The 19,342-nt window shown below is 42.0% G+C and overlaps 1 protein-coding gene across 5 annotated transcripts in view; it reads left to right on the plus strand.

Annotated features, from left to right (window-relative positions):
* The window catches only part of lingo1a (leucine rich repeat and Ig domain containing 1a), a 238,998-nt gene that overhangs the window by 197,190 nt on the left and 22,466 nt on the right, over nucleotides 1-19,342 (plus strand). The window contains exon 1 of one of the 5 annotated variants that reach the window (XM_046393826.1): nucleotides 14,758-15,662. The exons of the other annotated variants lie outside the window; for them this stretch is intronic. The gene's annotated coding sequence lies outside the window, so the exon portion shown is untranslated. Of the gene's footprint in view, nucleotides 1-14,757; nucleotides 15,663-19,342 lie in introns of those variants that run through there. 5 annotated transcript variants of the gene reach the window in all.

Below are 19,342 nucleotides of genomic sequence, written 5' to 3' on the forward strand. Positions count from 1 at the left end.
GGATTAAACTCTAAGAAGGGTACAGCCGAGCCAAACGTACAAAATGTAATGTAAACGCAATGCATTGTTTTTGAAGATATTTTGAATGCATTTTGGCTCTCGGGGGCTTGAGAAACTTTTATGGCCCGTGTTTTCGTCCACATACGATGATATGTGAATGCAGATACAAGACGTTTATTACGTGGCTGCAGAAAGAACACGCTCTCCCGGGCTTCGACAAACTACAAAACAAAATTAGCTTTATAACATTTAAACAAGAAAGACAAATAAAATATAGAAACATCTTGCTCCATCTTCCTCTCCCCCCTCCTCCACCTCCTCCTCTGCCTCCCGTCTCTCCTGCAGTTACCGGCTTAGCTATACATTAGCTTCCATGTGGTTTTTTGCTGATCATTTCCTGTTGTGATCTATCTTCTCTTGCTCTTTAGCTGTTTATTTGTTTATTTATTTTTTAAATCCACTGCCTACCCAGCTGTATGTCCATTAGCCTTTTATCTTATATACCTGTGTGTGGAGTGAAATTCTCGTTTGGTTTCCTAAACCCATGAAGTCTGTTTGTTTCCAGTGTTCCTTGTGGTTCTGACTGAGTAACGACTCCATCTGTCTTGAGTCTGAATGTTTGTCTACTGTTTTTATACCTTCAGTGAAAAGGCAGACGTGTGTTTTCCTTGTAAGACAAGAAAACCAGACTCACATGCTGCTGATCTGGCAACTTTATATTTGTACGGTAAATGTCTTCACTTGTGACATTTAACTGTGTTAGGTCCACCGAATGGCATAGAAATTATTCAATTAGAAACTTGGGGAAGGGTTGGGGGTCACCATGAGGCTCCCTGCAATGTTTTTCCGGCTGAGTTCTGCAATGCGGTTCAGTTCAACTACTTTCTAATGACCTGATGAAAGAAAAGCAGAGTCCTCTTTGACATCTGACCCTCAAGTCACTTATTTAAAGTCCCAACAGCCATTTCAGCTCTCACTTTTCATCACTGAAACGGTTAATAATGACTGCTCTGCTCAATCGCTCAACACACACACACACACACACACACACACACACCACAAGGGGACCGGCATGTTGCTCAGGACCCACACTCTGACAAATGGCCATAACCCTGAAACAAATAAAGCCACCCAATAGAGAGCCAGCATTCCCCCACCCAATAATTGCCTCAGAAACTGCATGGAAATAATGAGATTGTGCTGACACAATGCAGTGGCCGGAGCGAATGCAATATGTGCTGTATCCATCCTCTCTAGCTTGCTTGCTTGTGTGTATGTATGTGTGTGTGTGTGTGTGTGTGTATGGAAACCCAATCATTTATGTATTTGCTGTTTGCCATTGCAGCTTAGACAGGTTGAAGAGGTTAAATGGTTTTATTTGCTGTTGCCTGTTTGACCTGCCGAAACTCCTAACTCTGTGCTCTTGTTAAATACCTGTTGTATCATCACTGTATCCTGTAACCTGAAAAAGCGAGGGGAAAATGGCTCTGGTGTGATAACAGATTTAAGCCTGCTGCTTCTTTACAGAGCATAGTGATATGCGAGAGAGCCACTGTGGCTGAGCGGGGTTCGTGACAGTAGAGGGAACTGAAAGTTGTGTTACTTTTGTGTTTACTTTGTCTATTAATGATTTTCTACATCAGTCAAATCATTAGTTTTTGATACTGAGAAATGTGTTTTCACTTGCAGCTATCTTAAAAGATGATAAAATGCACATCACTTATTTACTGATCCGACCATTCCAGCATTTCTCAACTGTTATTAGACACACTTTTAGAAATTAGGCAGCAAAATGTTCCAAAAATGTGGATCATTATAGAAAAAAGTGTAGCTCTCAGTAAGTCTGCTGTTTTGTGTTCTAAACATCTCAAGCAAATGTTGACAGATGCAGCTCTGTTTGACTGCGTTCCTGACAGACTTTGGATCACAGCGGGTCGTCCGTGCTGGAATGGGTTTCGTTGTAAATCAAACAAGACATAACTGTGGATTTTGTTTTCATTTGATTTATTGTGATTAATAAGCCGTACACCATGTGGTTTTGTGCTGAGCTCAGACAGCAGCTGATTCACTCCCAGCAAGGTCAGAGAGAAATACTCAGAGACTTTAAATAATTATGAAGATAAAGATGCAGCCCAGATACTGATGAGTAAACCAGTCATAGATGGGCACAATTCACTAAGACTGGAGAGAGTCTTACCAGACCTCCATAGTCCACTCCTCATGTGCTTAAGGCCAGCAGCTCAAAGCTACAGTAGCCATAACTAACTAATAACTCACCTGAATCCAAATGAACTGCCAGTGGTGGAGTTTATGGGTAATGTGTGAGCCAAGATTTGACGAGGAAGAAGGACGCGACTATTTATCTTCTTCCACTGCATCGTTTTATGTTTTTTTTTAATTTAACATCCATCAATGGTGAGTGCAATATTAAATGGAAAGAACAATTGAAACTACACTATCAAAGTAACTCACAGCATAAAACTTAAAGAGGTTTTACCTTGGATTAAGACTGGAGCGCTTTTGTTGTGATCACTTGTGGCGAGTAGTTACTCTACACTAAAGACCTGTAAAATGGACATAACATCAGTGCATAACAGGAAACGGTGCTAGTCTTCAGAGACCACATGACAAAGTGGAAACATTACTAGTCCAAGTCACCACCTTGTTCAAATGAGGCATCAGATGCAAGCCATTAGCCTTGTGCAAGCTCAGACATTTTCACTTTGAAATGTGTGAGGGGGTTGAAACGTGAGCTATCTGTCATTTGCTTAGTATGAAAATGTTCTGCTAAGAAAACAAATGGCGTTTAAAAGGTAATGGATTTTTGATGCTCCGGCTGAGTCTTAATGTACAGCAGATGACAAACAACTCCAGTGTGTTGAAGACAGTTTGTCATGGCGGTGAAACTTTGATTTGGCATGATGACTTTCCATTCCGGTTGTAATGATCATATTTATACAGCAATGCATTTCTATATTTTTTTAATATACAGTCAGATAGTATGGCTGACTGACTGAATAGCCTTAAGTGCAGGCTATTTAAACATAAGCCAGAGGTTTTTTTCTGTTTTTATGTGTGCGTGACATCAGCAGTATCCATGAACACTGGCCATCTTCATCGTCACCTTTATGAGAAGCCTTTGTGAATTGTAAAGGGGCTTAATCAGATTGTGTTCATCGTGTAAGGCCAGTTTTACACGCGTCAGTGTAAAGAAGTCACACTTTTCAGTAGACAGTTTCAACATGTCCTGCATGGCACTGAATTAAAGGTCCCTTAAGCTTTAGAGACTTTAATGATGATTGGTGACTTTCAATATTGTTCTTAACTAAATTTCAATTCATAAAAGCTTCACCTGATTGGAACAAACTGCCTGTTTGCTTAGATCTTTTATCTCCTTTCATTTCTTTGTGGCGCCTCTTTGCACTTCAATCAAGCAAAATCATACTTAAAATATGGAAATAATTTATTTCTAATATGCATGTGAATGTACGTTTCATGTGTAGCTTTGTATGGGTGTGTTTACACTGACTGCACGTGTTTTGGATGTATGTGTTCTTCCTTATTGGAGAAAATATACTGAAGACCTGAACATAGCGTCTGCTCATTTACAGGCAGTCAGAGGCTGAAGAGAAAATGAGATTAGACCTTTCGCAGCATGCAATCACTCAAGGGATCGACATGGATTTGGCTGTCAACAATTTACTAAAGCTATGGTGGCAGCTATAAAGTGATTGAAATCTCTCCACCCTTCAGAATGGTGTGGTGTTGGTGAAGAGTAGGGGGTGACCCCAAAACCGCTTGAAATAGTGATTACTTTACCAGTGTACACTTCTCCCAATGCCACTCCCTCACCCTCCTTTACTGTCTGAAAACAAAAGGATGGGATTTGATTCAGGGCCAGATTAGATTTGTGCGTGTGTGTGTGTGTGCGCACCCACATGTTTGTGGGAGCTGTGCGTTTGTCCACGCACATGCTTTTATGTGTGTGCATGTGTTGCACTGAGATGGAGGGGTGGCAAAATCTTTTACAAGGAGCTCTCGTGTCAGGAAGCCATTGTCTGTGCGGCGAGATGACAGGCGAGCAGCCCTGGCGATGGATGATGCCCTGCAGATGAAAAAAATAAATAAAACTGGAGCCATTGTTTCAGAGGCCATGAGCACAATATCTGCAGCGGTCTGAGGCCAAAGCGCCGCTCGTAATAGCTTGTCTATAGGGAAACGCATTTGTCACGTTTGTGTCGTTGACAAAATGAAATCCCAAATGGCTCTTTTTACAAGATAAAACAGCATGTACAGCTGTTGACCACTGAATATGTGGTCATAGCTTCATAAAACCAACATCAAGTGGTTAAATCACTACTTATACTGGGTGGGGGTCTTGCATGAGTCCTGCAGCGTGGGCTGAACGTGGTCGAGTTTTTCCACGACCAAAGAGTACGGGTGTTTGAACTGATTAAGAGAGCGGTTTTGCCACCCGCACCGAGGAGGTCATGTTTACAGTCCAGTGTGTTGTTAGTCAGAAGGAAGGTTTTCATAAAACTTAGTGGAAGGGTGAAGCACAAGCCAAAGAAGAACCCATTAAATTCTGGAGCAGATCCAAATGGGCTCTCCTCCCTGGCTCGAGAGAGCGAGACAGACAGACGGCGGCGTTGGTGACAACAAAGCAGTGAATCAGACAAATAAAAACTATTATAGTTTTTTGATTGGTTCATGGCGGTCAAGCTCTAAAGCATAAACAAACTTCATCACACCTCCACACAAACCTACAAGAAAGTGCCATATTGCTGCATTTTGTGTACATCAGACACACGCACAAACCAGCCTGCAGTCCTTCATGCAGGGCAGAGGAGGAGGTGGCGTCACCTGGTCGCTCTGTTTCCCACTGCAGTCTGTCTTCTCACCCGCCACGCTGTTATTGCCTCGGGGCTACAAGTCCTCTACCCAAAGTCTGATGCTCAGAAACGTCCCCAACTCAGCAAAACAATATTAACAATAAGGAAAAGGCGATGAAGAAAATCCAGTCACACGCTGGGTCGCTGCAGGTACGTTCACACACTTCTGTTCCATCGTATGTGATGATTTGGAGATGATGTTGATGCCTTAGCGATGCACAACTGTATTTTGACATAATTCTAATACTTTTGGAAACATATGCAGACATTGGATGCAGCTTTGCTTATCATAAATGAGTGGAGTATTGGTCTGGGCGAAGGGACGCATCCTTTTGTTTGATTGGCTGAAAGACATTCTGAATCTACTGCTTTTTGTAATCTCAACACCAGTTAACAGCAGGGGACTTTGTTTTGGTTTGGGTTTATTTTGTTTGTTTGTTTGTTTGTTTTGGAAGATCCCTGATGTCAAGCACCTAAGTAGCCATGTTGGTCATATGTGCCCATAGGACCAGCTTTATTTTGGACACAAGTATTTGCCATATTTGTATCACCTTCCACTTTAACACCTGAGGAGGATGGCAGTCATGTTGAACACAGCCAGAAAGTCAAATGTTTAAGGCAGCAGACAGCATCCGTTTAACAAAGACACATCACACATTTTAGAAAAGTAAAATGAAAGAAATTAGTCTTTTTTAAAAAAAAAAATCTATATTTTTCACCTGCAGTTCCTGTCAGAAATGAACATGCTGAGTTATTCGCAGTACTTTGACAGGTAAATAATGCTTTCACAAGTCTTCATTTCGAATTATACTCTTCTAACTCAAGGTGACAGCACAAAAATAAAGCCATTTCTCAACTCCCTTTACCTACCGTCACTGTCTGCCATCCAGACTAATAGTTTGGATGATCTTTATTCTCTACAAAAGCTTAAACACCCTTAGGACTCAGTGCCAAAAGCAAAATATCCTGAGCTAGACGGCAACCCACACAATCTGTCAGGAATTGCTGATATAATTGGACCTATTTTGAGTTGCTAAATTACTCTGTCAAGGCTGAAACCTCTTATAGGAATTGAAAAGTTTCTTCGCATGTTATTTCTAAAGAGTGCAAAGGATCATTCTGAAATATCTAGTTTTCCTTCTATTGCATTGTTAAACTCTGAGCAACATTTGCAAAAAAATAAGAATAAAAAAAATCATAAAGTTTTCATAATATGTTATTTCTCAGGTAAAACCAATTTTATTGGTGTTTGACCTTTGCAATAAAGACTCAAATTAATCCAAACGGGAGCACTTTTGTCTCCATTGACTGGACTGGGAATGTTTATGTGGAAGAAAACTGCTGTATTGGGAACATAATCTGCTTTATCACCCTTTGGTCTTTCATACTATGCTGACTACACTGCAGAAAACTGAAGATCTAACCACATCCTATCTTCTATATAGATTCAAATCCTTCACTTAAACGATGACTATGCAGAATATGTTGGCAGCTGTTTGTAAACACATTAAACACATTCAAAGCTGCAGTAACTTAGAAGGGTGAAGCTGATGGTTTAAAATTCATTCTCGAGTTGTCAGAAAGGGAAGCTTTGGGTTTGAGTCTCCTTCCCAGGGTGTACGTATTTGACAACCTGAGAACGAGACTCAGCAATGAACAATCGCTGCCACCCAGAAACGTCCCAAACATGATGCGTAATGCAGACAGAGGACGGGCTTTCTGCAGATACGACGATGCCACACACTTCTGTTGGATCATAGGTGACGACTGAGAGGAATTCATTTGTATGAGTCGATACTTTGGTTATTTTTTAAGAAGCTCCTGAATGGTACCTTTAATTCAACAAATATCACTTGCAGTGTCTTGATAAGCAACACATTTGTCTATATTTGAATTGTTTTCAACAACATACAAGGGACGAAACATTCACTTAAAGGCTGGATTACTTATTTTAAGTAGGAAGTCAGGTCATAAACATCTTATTTAAAGCATCGGTGATGTTATGCTTTGCCAACCTTTGTACCTACCTAATGCCTAACAGCTCCAAAATCTATTTTTGTAATATTTACTCTTGACTTTTGAACTGTAACATTGAAATGTTGAGTATAACAAAAGAACAACTTACAAAGGACCTTTGCAACAAGAGCAGATGAGTTTTGTGAGGAGACTCTCATCCTGTTTCAGATTAAAGTCAGATTTAAAAAAAAAAAAAATCAATTCTGCTTGCTTGTGAAGTTGAAGGACAACATCTTTGTTCCCAAAGAGAAAAATCTGTGTACTAAAAAATGCAGTAGGAATTGGTTATAGAAGGGAAATTGTAGAGGATTACAGTCTCATTTGGGCCTCAGTGATAGATTATGCCCCAGCATTCAAAGACATTGTGTTTTGTTCAAGGGCGGAAGTGACTTTGCCAAGACATTGTGAGATAAGAAGCTAACTGTTATTAGTTTAATGGGAATGATAGTCAGCCCAGAGCAGTATGTGTGTGTAAGTGGCATGGGAGCATCATTTTTCTTTGCAGCCCTTCTCACACAGCACTGAGGCTGAGCTGCAGTCAGTGAGCAGCAGGCTGCCAAATGTTTTGTGGGAAATTTAAACCACTGAAGACGCTGAGGTGTTGCTCATATGACCACTGGTCTAACAGACCTAACGTAGCCAATTTTCTAAAATTGCTATGAATCAGCCCTTTCATATGGCTCTGAAGTTGAGGATAGTTTGTTTTGGTTTGGTTTTTTTGTTTCATTTTGTAAACATGGACAGAAACTTGATCACATAATTTGAAGTTTACACCAAACAATCTGATATTAGTTGATGATTCCATTTCAGCTCCAGTCTAAAAGAACCCAAGGAGCTCGTTAGCTCTTTTTGTTTTCTTTGGTTTTTCCATGCATGTGTGCAAGCCACTATTCAAAAGCCACCGAATAATAACCTTGAGGAGCTTTTTGTGCAATGATCACGAGCACCTCTGTGTAGTTAGCTGCATGTTTCCTCATCTTTATAACCGTTACAAAATTGTACTCAGCTGTACTGTCATTGTTTCAAACCAGGATACTGATGACTGTCATTATCATGTCAGTTTGACACCTTTGCAATATTATGGCTTTGAACTGTCATTAAAATAGCTTTCATTTCAAGCTGTCATACCCCAAAAGCAAAATGACCACCTCGACAACATCCTTTCCAGTATGACAGGATGTTATTAGTGTGTATGACCGATGGATTTTGAATCTGTATTTGTGCAGGTTATGCATTTGCAAGGGTAAACCCAGATGTCAGTAATGCCAAATCCAATTCCTTGTACATTTGGTTGCAGCATGCAAGCCCATATTACAATGCTTATTCAGGATCTTGGCAATTCAAAGCCTATTGAGGGTAGTTTTTCCCCCTCCAACCGCGCCAAATATACTGCTTTCCATTTTTACTGCACCAGGCATTTCGCACAATAATACAAGTCAGGGCAAATGAGCGAGGGTGAGAGTGAGTGACAATGAGTGAGTCCATATGTGTGTGTGTGAGTGAGAGTGAGAGAGAATGTGTTTTTGCCGTCTGTAAGAAATTATGCAAATTCTCATCTCTACACATTCCTGTATGCTGCTACAAACACAAATCCTATCCATTTATCCGTCTATCTAAACAAAAGTATTCAGACACACTCAGCAAAGCTCCATAAAGACATGGTTGGTATCTTAGCGAAGACATATACATATTGCACACATTTTTATATATAGTGTACTCTAATTTTTTAATGCATTTGTGCACATTTAAGTTTCTATTGTATAGAAGAAAATATAAAATGAAAATGGCTTTTGTCTTCATGTTCACTTCATTATACATGTTGGAAAAGCATGTTGTGCCTGATGTTGCTCTTTTACAGAAAATAAAATATGAATGTAAAGAAAGCCAAGCTGCTCTGTAGTGCTGACACCTGCTGAAGTTTGCTCCAGTGTTACAACAGAATCAAATTAAAATCCACTGGATGAAAACATTAAGATTTCAAGCTGACATATTAAAAATTAGTAGTAAGAAAGTAAGAAAGAAAATGTGAGCACTGAATTAGAACACCTTTATTATTATGTCACAAGAGGACACTTATGTAGCTACTTTGAACTGAATAAAATGGTGTTTTCACAAAGCAACGCTGATGATGTCGCTCTGATCGAGCGCTACTCTGAAAGCCATGTTCCGGTTAATTAGATTACTTTGCCCGTCTTTATGCACACTGATAATGTGAAGTGGATTTGTCATGTAACGACAAAGAATGTTTCATACAGGAAATCTTCACCTGCTAGCGTTCCTGTGTTCGTACAGTCCGAGTAATGGAAAGGCAGAAAGAGTGTGTGGTGTTTTTGCCAGGAAACCCACAAGGAAATACAATAGTTGTTCAAAAATGCAATAAGTGCCTGTGCTACTAAAGTATATTCAATTGAAAGGTCAGAAGGATAGACGTGCTGCCAGATGGTGGGAAAACCGGGGCTTTTAGGGGGGCACTGCTAAAAAGGCCACGAGGGGTGCAGAGCACAGAAAGATTGATTGGTCTGGCCGTTTGGGAAGCTTGTACAAACTGCTGATGAGTATTTTCTTTTTAACTCAGCTGCTGATCTAACCCACCAACAGATGAGAAATAGAAAAGAGCTTGAACATTTTAAGATACTTAAATGAAAACTTAAATGATAAATACTTCCAATGTTGACACTGTTTGACTTTTAGGAAACATGTGGCCCGTGTGACCATGTGTCCCACATCGATTGCCTTTTGATTTGACTTACTCCACGAGTCCTGGATTGAGTGTTCGTGTCAGTGCCAGCTGCCTGATTGCAACTCTGACATCCATCCACCAGGCATGAATATGTTTTTAACCTTGCAGACCTCAGAAAATCATCATGAAACTGATATGACCAAGGAGGCCAAGTTTAGCATACCCACCTTGCACCTACAGGAGCACAGCACCTGGGTTTTCCTCAAGTCTGAGATGCTGCTGCAGGAAGCGAAGCTATCCATGTTGTTGGCTGGAAAAAAAAATAGAGAGGAGGGTGGTGAATAATTTGGCTCTGCTGTATCTGAGGTTCTGTCTGTGCTGCTGAAAATAGACAACATGGCATCCCTGTGGCTGTGGCCCTACCTGCCTCAGTACGCCTCTGTCCATGGTGCTGAACAGAATGAAAAGCAAGTCTGCTGTGATGCTTTCAGAGTGACTGGTGCTCTCATTGGACCTGGAATCACAGCTTAAACAAAAGGAGCCTGTAACACAGTTAAGCATGGAATCCATACATGCTCACATTACAAAGTTCTTTTAGGCAAATTTGTGATTTATGATATTAGGCCACATAAATAAAACTGACTTGGTGATAGCAGTCTGGGGTGTGCTCAATTAAGATTCGAAAGGAGTGCTGTTTAAAGGGGCAAAATCTTGAGGAAAGTTGTAATCTTTGTATTGTTTTCACCGGGAGGGTTTGGCTAAATTCCTCTCTTCTCAAGAGAAAATAAGGTTGCAGTTGGGCAGCTGTCACAGCATTCAATGTTATTTGGAACTCAAAAACAAAAAAAAAGAAAAAGCCTAACACAAAAGCCAAAAACCTTTGTGATAAGAGTCCTTGTGCATTTCCACCAATAAAGAATTAAAGAGAGAAAGAAATTTTTCTTTTGCAAGAAGCCCTCTTGCATCAACAGTTTAACATCAATCTTTGGTGTTGAGATTTGTGAGCCAATCTTCGCACACCCGTGTCTTTCACAATATGGTTACGTCAAACACTATTGTGCTACAAAGTGGTCAAATGCAGCCATGTGTTGCAGCCACAGTCCCAGCTGTACTTAAAGCACAATAACGCTTGCAATGCTTTCATATACCTTCAGTTCTTTCTGAACGTTGGGTCAGATGGCCGAAAATATCTTTAAGATCTGTACAGTCTGACGCAACCGGAAGTTTGGCACACTGTATAGACAACAGTCCATAAAGACATGGTTGGATGAGTTTGGTGTGGAAGAACTTGACTGGCCCACACAGATTCCTGACCTCAACCCCATCCAACACCTTTGGGATGAACTGGAACGGAGATTGTGAGCCAGGCCTTTTGGTCCAACATCAGTGCCTGACCTCACAAATGCTAGTCTGTGATGTTGTATTCGAAAGGTAAAGAGACCCCCTTGTGTCAAGTGAGAGTGTTTAGGAAAGTGTGTCCTTGCTAAACTTTGGCCACACTTTAATAATATGTGAATGGATTTGTAAACAGAGAGCACAGATTTATACATGACGATTATTTTCTCGCAAGTTTCCATTTAGCGCCTGCTGTAGGGGAAAAAAACTTTCATTCTGAACAGAATTTAATTTGACAAACAGACAAAATGAATTTAAGTTAAGTGGGAGCGCCTCTCCATTGTTGACACATTTCAAAAATTACGTTAAAAACATGTCCATACTTCTATACAAGACTCCATTATATCACTGAAAAGTGGAGCTTATAGGCCTTGTATGATAGTATGCAGGACCACTTATCTGCTGGGCAACAGTGGAAATTATTCTGTCATCACCAAGCAAAAAAATGATTATTTTATCATCTTATCACAGAACCATTTATCATTTAGAGTCAAGAGTGTCCATGCGACAGACACCCCTCACACCCTGCATAACAAAAGATTAAGGACGAGCATGCGTGCCAGTGTTGAGAAACAAGCCAGAACAAATTAATTATTGATGGGATGCTTTCAAAGCCCCTGGCGTCACTAGGTATCCATTGTTACCTCTGTTGTTGTTTGCAGCTCTTAGCGGGGCAGAGAGGAAGGAGACGAGGCAGGCGGGGATAAAGACCATGAACTCTTCGGCCTCCCATGAAGCGCTTCCTGCCAGAGCTAATTTTCTCTTTTTAAAACTCGTTCTTTACAGGTTTTATTCAGCTAGTAAAACTGGAGCCCCATTTGACCAGTGCTGCTAAAATTCAGTTAATGGTTGGCTTATGTGTTTTGTGCATAAAGCATCAAGGTATGAATGTCTCTCTGAGAAGAAAAATATTGCATCTGAATTTAAAATCTGATTTAAATAAATATATTCTTTAATGTCATATCCACTGGGAAATATAATGTCAACTGACATTTAGACTAAAGTAGTTGTTCAGTTACCTCTGCACATTTTTTTTTTCTATATCTGGTCTAGTTGTACTGATCTGGGAAAAAGAAGGAAAGGTTTCACAGCAAGGCAAACAGCTCTAAAATCCAGAGAAAATACCATGAACTCAAAGCAAGGGTGCCCTGGCCATGCGTGAACTGATGCTGATGACATTCACATGTAGCTGTGATGCCTCAGTGGCTTAAGTTGCTCTGAGGGTCTGTGCGGAGAAGCTGGAGGATGCAAGAAGGGTGGAGACACATTTTAACACCGGCAGACAAATACTTTAGTGGTAGTGGTGTGTTGTAGGCTGGGAGTGAAGACCTGCCTGAGATGCACACGTGATGTTTGATGTCGGGTTCGACACATAAATGTAATTTGGGCTTCAACACCTGAGTTTTGTTACTCTTACACTGTTCAGCTCATATTAAATTTGTTTTTTCAAAGAGAAAAATGCTTTTCCCCATTTAACCTAAAAGAGGTAACTAACAATGATGCGTTTCAGTTAATACTTCACATTTCATTTCAATTTCAATTTATATATTTATATAGCACCTTATACAATCAAAATTGTTTCTAGATGCTTTATAGAAACCCTGAGCCTGAACCCCCGAGCAAGTTGACAGTGGCAAGGAAAAACTGGACAGGAAGAAACCTTGAGCAGGACCCGGCTTGCAAGGGAGAACCATCCTGCTGATAGTCGGCCGGGTGAAGGAAGGGAAAGAAGAGGTAGACAGGACAGAGAGGATGAAAGAGAGAGAGAGAGAGAGAAACATACATGCAGTAAACATCATAAATTACAAAGGACAAACATGACAGGTTGTTATAATTGGAATTCTGAAGGCTATGCATTGTATGTATTTGTTTATTAGCTGATATGTTGTTTAAGTTAGTTAGAATAGCACTACATAGAAGAACAACATGGGCAGATGTTGACAGTAGACATGAACCAACTTGCAGCTGTTTGCAGCACATCGTTAAGCGATTCTGGTGAAATATGGATGACTGTTGAATCTCATTTACAGGTCGTCAAAACATCAGCGTTAATGTCTGCATAATGACAGCAGGTGATTTAAAAAGTTGTCGCGCATGAAATATTTAAAATCCCTTCACTCTTTCTCTGCACATTCCTATAATCGTGAATAAAATAATTTGGCAAGGACTTAAGGATCACAGTTTTGAATAAGGACTGTTGCTTCTAATAGCTGATAGGGACAATGGACTGGAATTTATTTGGGAGTAAAAATGTTAATTTGGTTTAAAATATCCAAAAATAAATATTTGATGTTAAAGGTTGCAAAACATACCACAAGAGTTGACGATTGCTCTTTGTAATTGCTTAAGTGTTGTGTGACTCGCAACATGACAGCTGTAGGATAAGTGTGCTGTATCAGCATGCTATTGTAAACAGGTTGAAGTGTTCGGTCTGGCTCGACTCACAATCCCAGGCACCAATCAGTGTTTAATAACGTTTGTGTCCATCACTCCTCCCTATTTACGACACAGTGCGACACATTTACTGTCACACATTTGAGGTCAGAGTACAAAGTCGTGCGTTGTGAAGCGTCCCCAAAAATTCCCTTAATGGGATGAAAAGGAAGTGCCTGGACACTTTTTGCTGACAACCCCACAATGCAATGCACATTTGTAGTCCAATTATGTCACATATCAACTGCCAGTGATGTGGTAGGTGTCAGAAATGTCAATTTCCTGTTCACTAGTGAGTTAATTACACGTCTATTTGTTGCCTGAGCAATGGTGAACACCTGTTGCCAGTGCTCTTGTTCAGTTCTGTTGTCTCCGTTGCCAGGCAGCACACTGTGCACACGTGTGTTTGTGTGTGTGTGTGTGTGTGTGTGTGTGTGTTTGGAACCAGCTTTTTAGGGCTACCTGGCTGTCAGTGGGGCTACGTACTAAATGTCTGACGTCGTTTCTTTAATGTTAAGATGGTAGTATTTGTACTAGACATCAGTCATCTAAGACCTGTGGATGTGTTCTGATTTGGTCTTCTTGTCCTCTTCTTGTCTTACCTAAACAAATGAACCACCAGCCTTCCATGGCTGAGCAGAGGAATCCATCCGGTTTGTTGTCCTCCCACAAACCTTAGCAAATCAGTGTGCACCAAGGACAGTGATTACAAATGAGTATGAGCTCCTAAGATCGACTTAAATTACATCTAATAGTGACTTGATTCAACATGAATGAGTTGAATATTCAAGAGGATCTGGTGAAACTGAATTTCCATCACATCCGTTACAGTTTTTAAGAACAACAGTCTGATCTTCTCTCACTTTGGCCTCACATTGAAGACACTGAAATGAGAACAGCAGACAAGATAAGAGTTTGCTCTTATGAAATATTTACTCTCGTTGATTTTAAAACCACCAGTCCCTCACTGTTTGTCTCGCTGAGAACCCGTTTAAAATCGCAAGAGGAAGACAAAGGATCAGATATGTGCTGGACAGCAAAGTCCAAGGCCTGCCGCCTGCTCTGCCCTGTGTGTGTGTGTGTGTGTGTGTGTGTGTGTGTGTGTGTGTGTGTGTGTGTGTGGGTCTGCAGTATCTGAAACCCACAGTGCCATCAGGCTCTCAAAAGAGGAACTGCCACATTCTCATAGATCCCCGCCCTCCCTCCCTCCGTCTCCACTCCAGACTTAAATCTGATTTTATTTCTTCATTTTCCAGCAGCTTGTCGGTGAAACATTTGCATGTCGCGAGTGTAATACGGGCTATTTTTCCTTCAATTTGCCCAAAGAACTCATTCTCTGCTTTGAAACGCGTCCTCTGTCCATGAGTCCGTGCGCCTGCGTGCTGCTTAAACGTTTACGCGCGCGCGCGCTAACCGGGGACGCTGAAATCCGGACAGACGAATCTACACAGATAAGGCTGGTTAACAAAACACGCAGGGACTAAATAAACAAAGCGGCAAACGAACAGGCTGCCCGCGCTTCACCAAACAGATGAAGGCAAGCACAGCACACCCGCATCCGCACGAACACACACTCCCAGTTTCACCACACACTCACACTTGAGTCGGACACCGGGCAGATCTCCGTCCGTCCCTCCCTCCCTCCGGCAAGCGGATTGCCTGACGACAGCCAGCCGCTCGGTGTTGTGAGTGTGAGGCTGTTGGGAGAGACTGCATCAAGGAGCGAGAACTGTGCGCTTGCATCGGGAACGGTGCGTGGGAGTTGTTCTCTTTCTTTCCCTCCCTCTCTCTCCCTCTCTCTCTCTCCTCTCTCTCTCTCCCTCCCTCCGTGTCTACCTTCCATTTGCATTCCTTCTTTATTCTCCACACTCATCCTCGGACGAGTTCTGGCACACAGGGAGTCCCATTAACCGAGGGAGGATCGCGCTGTGTGTGCGCGCATGTGCGTGTGTGTGTGTGTGTGTGTGGGTTGCCTGTTTTAACTACAGCTTGCTGTCATCTTAGAACTGCCGTACTGGCGTTTTGGAGAAAACTCGTCGGAAATTAGCACGAGACGACTGGCTTGTTTGTCTTATCTCCCCATCCTTTCGTTTTTTTTGTTTTTTTTGTTGTTGTGTTTTTTCCGAAAGCTGTCTTTCAAGGCGATGGACTTGAGATAGTGCGTCTCAATTTGAGTGTTGGTGGCTGGGAGTTGCCGTCGGGGAGAAATGCGAAAGGATGCTTGGAAGCAGTGAAGGCTACAGCAGGTGAGTATCTGAATGAGAGAGCAACATAAAAAAAGGTGGTGGAGGCGCAGATGTGTTTGTGTGTGTGTGTGCGTGCGTGTTCATTCTCATGTCAGTCCAGTCCAATGTGGTCTGGGGCCAAGATTTTTAGAGAGGTGGATATCCACAATGCAGCTAAACCCGTGCTCTCTCGGTTACTTTGAGGAAAACATCCCTCAGACAGCCTATGTGGCTCACAACAGAGACTCTCCCAAAACTCTCCGGTTCTCATTCCGATGCCAAATCGGCTAACGTGCGCCCGCAAGTCCGCGATGATCAGGGCACCGCCGGTTGGCAGGACAGAAGAGCAAACTGGGACTTGAGTGTGGTTAGGCGCGTCCTCTGCAGGTAAAAATGCATGTGATGCTCTCAGATTGGAAAATGATTCGCAGATTTGTTGTGTGTGCACATTTCGACAGTGTAACCTCTCTTTCTGGTCATGTCTCTGAGTGTGCTTGTGTCCGGGAGGACGAAAGCTTAAAAGCCATTAATCAAATGTTAATTGTCCCGCGAACGTGTGTCTGTGTGTGTCTGTGTGTGTGTGTGTGTGTTGAACTGCAAACTGTTATCTTAATCTAGCCTTTATTTGGCCACGTATAGGCTCTGCTGAGGGAACATTTCTCATTGTGGGGAAGTGCGAGGCAGTCGTGATCCTCCCCATATGCCATTTTATTCATCTGCAAAGATGGCTATCTGTTAAATGGACAGCCTACACAGGCAAAGCAGGGTTTGTGCTGCAACGGAGCCGTGCATTTTATTGATCCTGAGGAACGACTTTGAAATCTTAGTTTTCAACAAAACAGCAGTCATGGGATCTATATATAGCACACACTGCGACTGCACAGGACACAGGATGAAACTTGTGTGTGGATGTGTGGTGCCACACGCCGTCTGTTGTTTGTTATTCAAGGCAGTATTTGCAGAGAATATATGACAGTGGCCCCTGAATTTTCCCCCTCCTCTTCCCTTTATTGTCCGGCACTGCCTGTTATAATGACACACCAAAACAGATGCGGCAGAGTATCAGAAGACTGTGTGATGCTGTGCCTGCGGACATTCATAAAGTGCTGTAGCTCTATTGGTTATAAATAGCCGGAGGGAGCGGACTGCCAGATAGAACAGGAACAGCCTCCCGTAGCTCAAGTAGCAGCGACAGCAGCAGCAGCAGCAGCAGCGCCTCTCAGGCTTTATCAGGACTCTCAGTCCGAGATGATAGATAGCTGATACACTTGGAGATATCACACAGATGCACGGGTGTGGCACAGGAGCCTTCATAGGTGCATTACAGCCCATCCCGAGGTCTTTGTTTTGCAGAGAGCCTCATGTGCTCTCCCTATTAAAAAGAATACCTTTTGTGGTTTCCCTCGGCTTGCTGTCTGAGTGTCTTTGTTGCACTCAGGAGTGACTAGAGGCTGACCAGACACCAAACATTTTTCTTGAATTCCTTTACAGTACACTCAGCACATTCCCGTAGGTCTGTTTTACCTCACTTATGCGAATTAAACCCCAGGTTTTTTTTTACTGCTGATCTCTTTGATGGCTGGGATGCTGCTGACTAAATCATGGATGGCTTGCAACAGCTAGCAGGCTGCTGAAGTGTGTGATCCGCTTTGTCCAGACGCCCTGGCTGCCTTCATTAAACAAATGTGCGGCCGCTGACCTTGGCTATCTACGAGTTGTCAATAGGATTCACCTCTCTGCCCTGCAGTAGGCTGTAGGACACATGTAACAGAGACCTCCCTCCCTCCAAGCCCCCCAACATTATGCTGCTGTTGACATACTATATTGAATTACAACACAATGATCAATGTTTGCAATAAGCTAAACCTCTACATAGTTGCCGCTATAACACAGATGTATCAGATGTCGCAGGAAAATCATGCTCCTCATAAGAGCATCATATTTCTGTGCAGTAAGGTTACATCTCGGCATGTTTGTAATTTAATCACACGCTGAAAGAATGGAACCAGGGAACCAATAAGACCAGGAGACAAGTGTGTGCAGCATTCTAATCATATGTGAAAGAAATCAGCTGCATGATAGATTTGTCAGCAGCAGACCGGGGTAGAGGAGCAGTCGAGACAGAGTGGGTGGTGATGGTGTGGTCCGTGGTGTTAGTGCGTGATGACTGATCGCCGGCTTGCCTTCTCACAGCACACTAAATGACCAACAGTGTTAGTGAGCGGGCTAATGCTGGTTTATGACGTGTTAGCGCGTCTCTTGGAGACACTCATCCTGGGTGTAAAGTCGACACCTACTGCACTGACAAGGTGTTTATTAGCTCCCAGTTGTGAGGCCACGGTGCCTACATAATTCTACGATGACACGGTGCTCAGAGTTTTCACCCGGGATGGCAATTATGTTGTTTTTATAAGGCCTGGCTGCCATTCCACTTGATGCCGCTGCCTTGATGCACTGACGCCCGAGGCTGGATGGTATGTTTATAACAGGCCTGCAGTAGGATCATAGTAGCTGTTTGATGGGAGGGGATGGTGGGTGGTTCTTGTTCACAAGTCACTGTTGTCCTCAGTGGGTGTCTTTTGAACTGGATAAGCAGGAAGAGCAGCTGCAAGGCCCATCTAAAATTCATCTGCATTTTTTGGTCTTGCTTTCAGACGTTAAAACGTTCGTCTTATTCATTATTCCCCTGTTGTCAAAGTGTCCCAGAGAGTGTGGTACAAGCACATGTTGCTCTTAAACAGTGTCAACAAATATTGTATTTATTTCTCTTGTTTCCCCGTTCACCAGCCTGCGTAAACTGAGTGTAACTTGTGATACAGCACGTGATTGTATCTGCTAATTTAGCAGCTGTTTGGTAGGCATGTGATGTCTCTGCACAGTTGGACTCAATTAAGTTGAACCATGTTCAACAAAATGTAGTTTTGTTTTCTTGTGTTTCTTCATTTACTGATTTTTCACTTCTTTTTTTTTTTCCACAAAAAGCTAATTTTCTCAGCACCAAACACAGTGTGCTGCATTGACAAAGCTTTGCTAAATATCTGTTAATTTACACTGGGTTCCTACAATAAATGCTGCATTCTACAGTATAAACACACATTTGACCTCCTCTTTACCTTCATTGGATTGGCTTTCATTTATGATATCGCATTTCGGGAGCTGTGATTTCATTCATTCACCATTAATCTCTTGCTGTTGGATGCATTAACATAATTACTGTATACACTAATCCTGAATTTACACAAAATTGGTAACCTTGTATTTATTGGAGCAGTGATATTGGGCACAAAGCTACAAAAAGGACGGTACCTCATGATCCTGTGATGAGAAAATCTACAGAAAATCCTACTGTGCCTTTAATTTTGAGTTGTTCCACAACAGACCGACCAGGGCTCATTCTAATCGAAAGCAGCAATGCAAAGAAACAAGAATATATCAAAGGACCAATCATGATTATGACTATATTAGTATTTGAATTAATGCTGTAAATGAAATGTCATCGTACAGTGGAGCCTTGTTAGAGGCATGTCAGCCACATGTCTAAATGCCATGCATTCACATTAGCCTGTAGGGTCCATTCACCTTTAAAGGAGTCATATGAGAGAAGCTCATACCAGTGAAGCCAATTCTGATCCGCTTCAGAGTGTTGTGAATAATGTCCTTAGAGAGTTTCTGCAAAGGTGCCTCAAGAGCATGATTTCACC

This window comes from Scatophagus argus, chromosome 7 (assembly GCF_020382885.2).
Source record: "Scatophagus argus isolate fScaArg1 chromosome 7, fScaArg1.pri, whole genome shotgun sequence".
Taxonomy (NCBI): domain Eukaryota; kingdom Metazoa; phylum Chordata; class Actinopteri; family Scatophagidae; genus Scatophagus; species Scatophagus argus.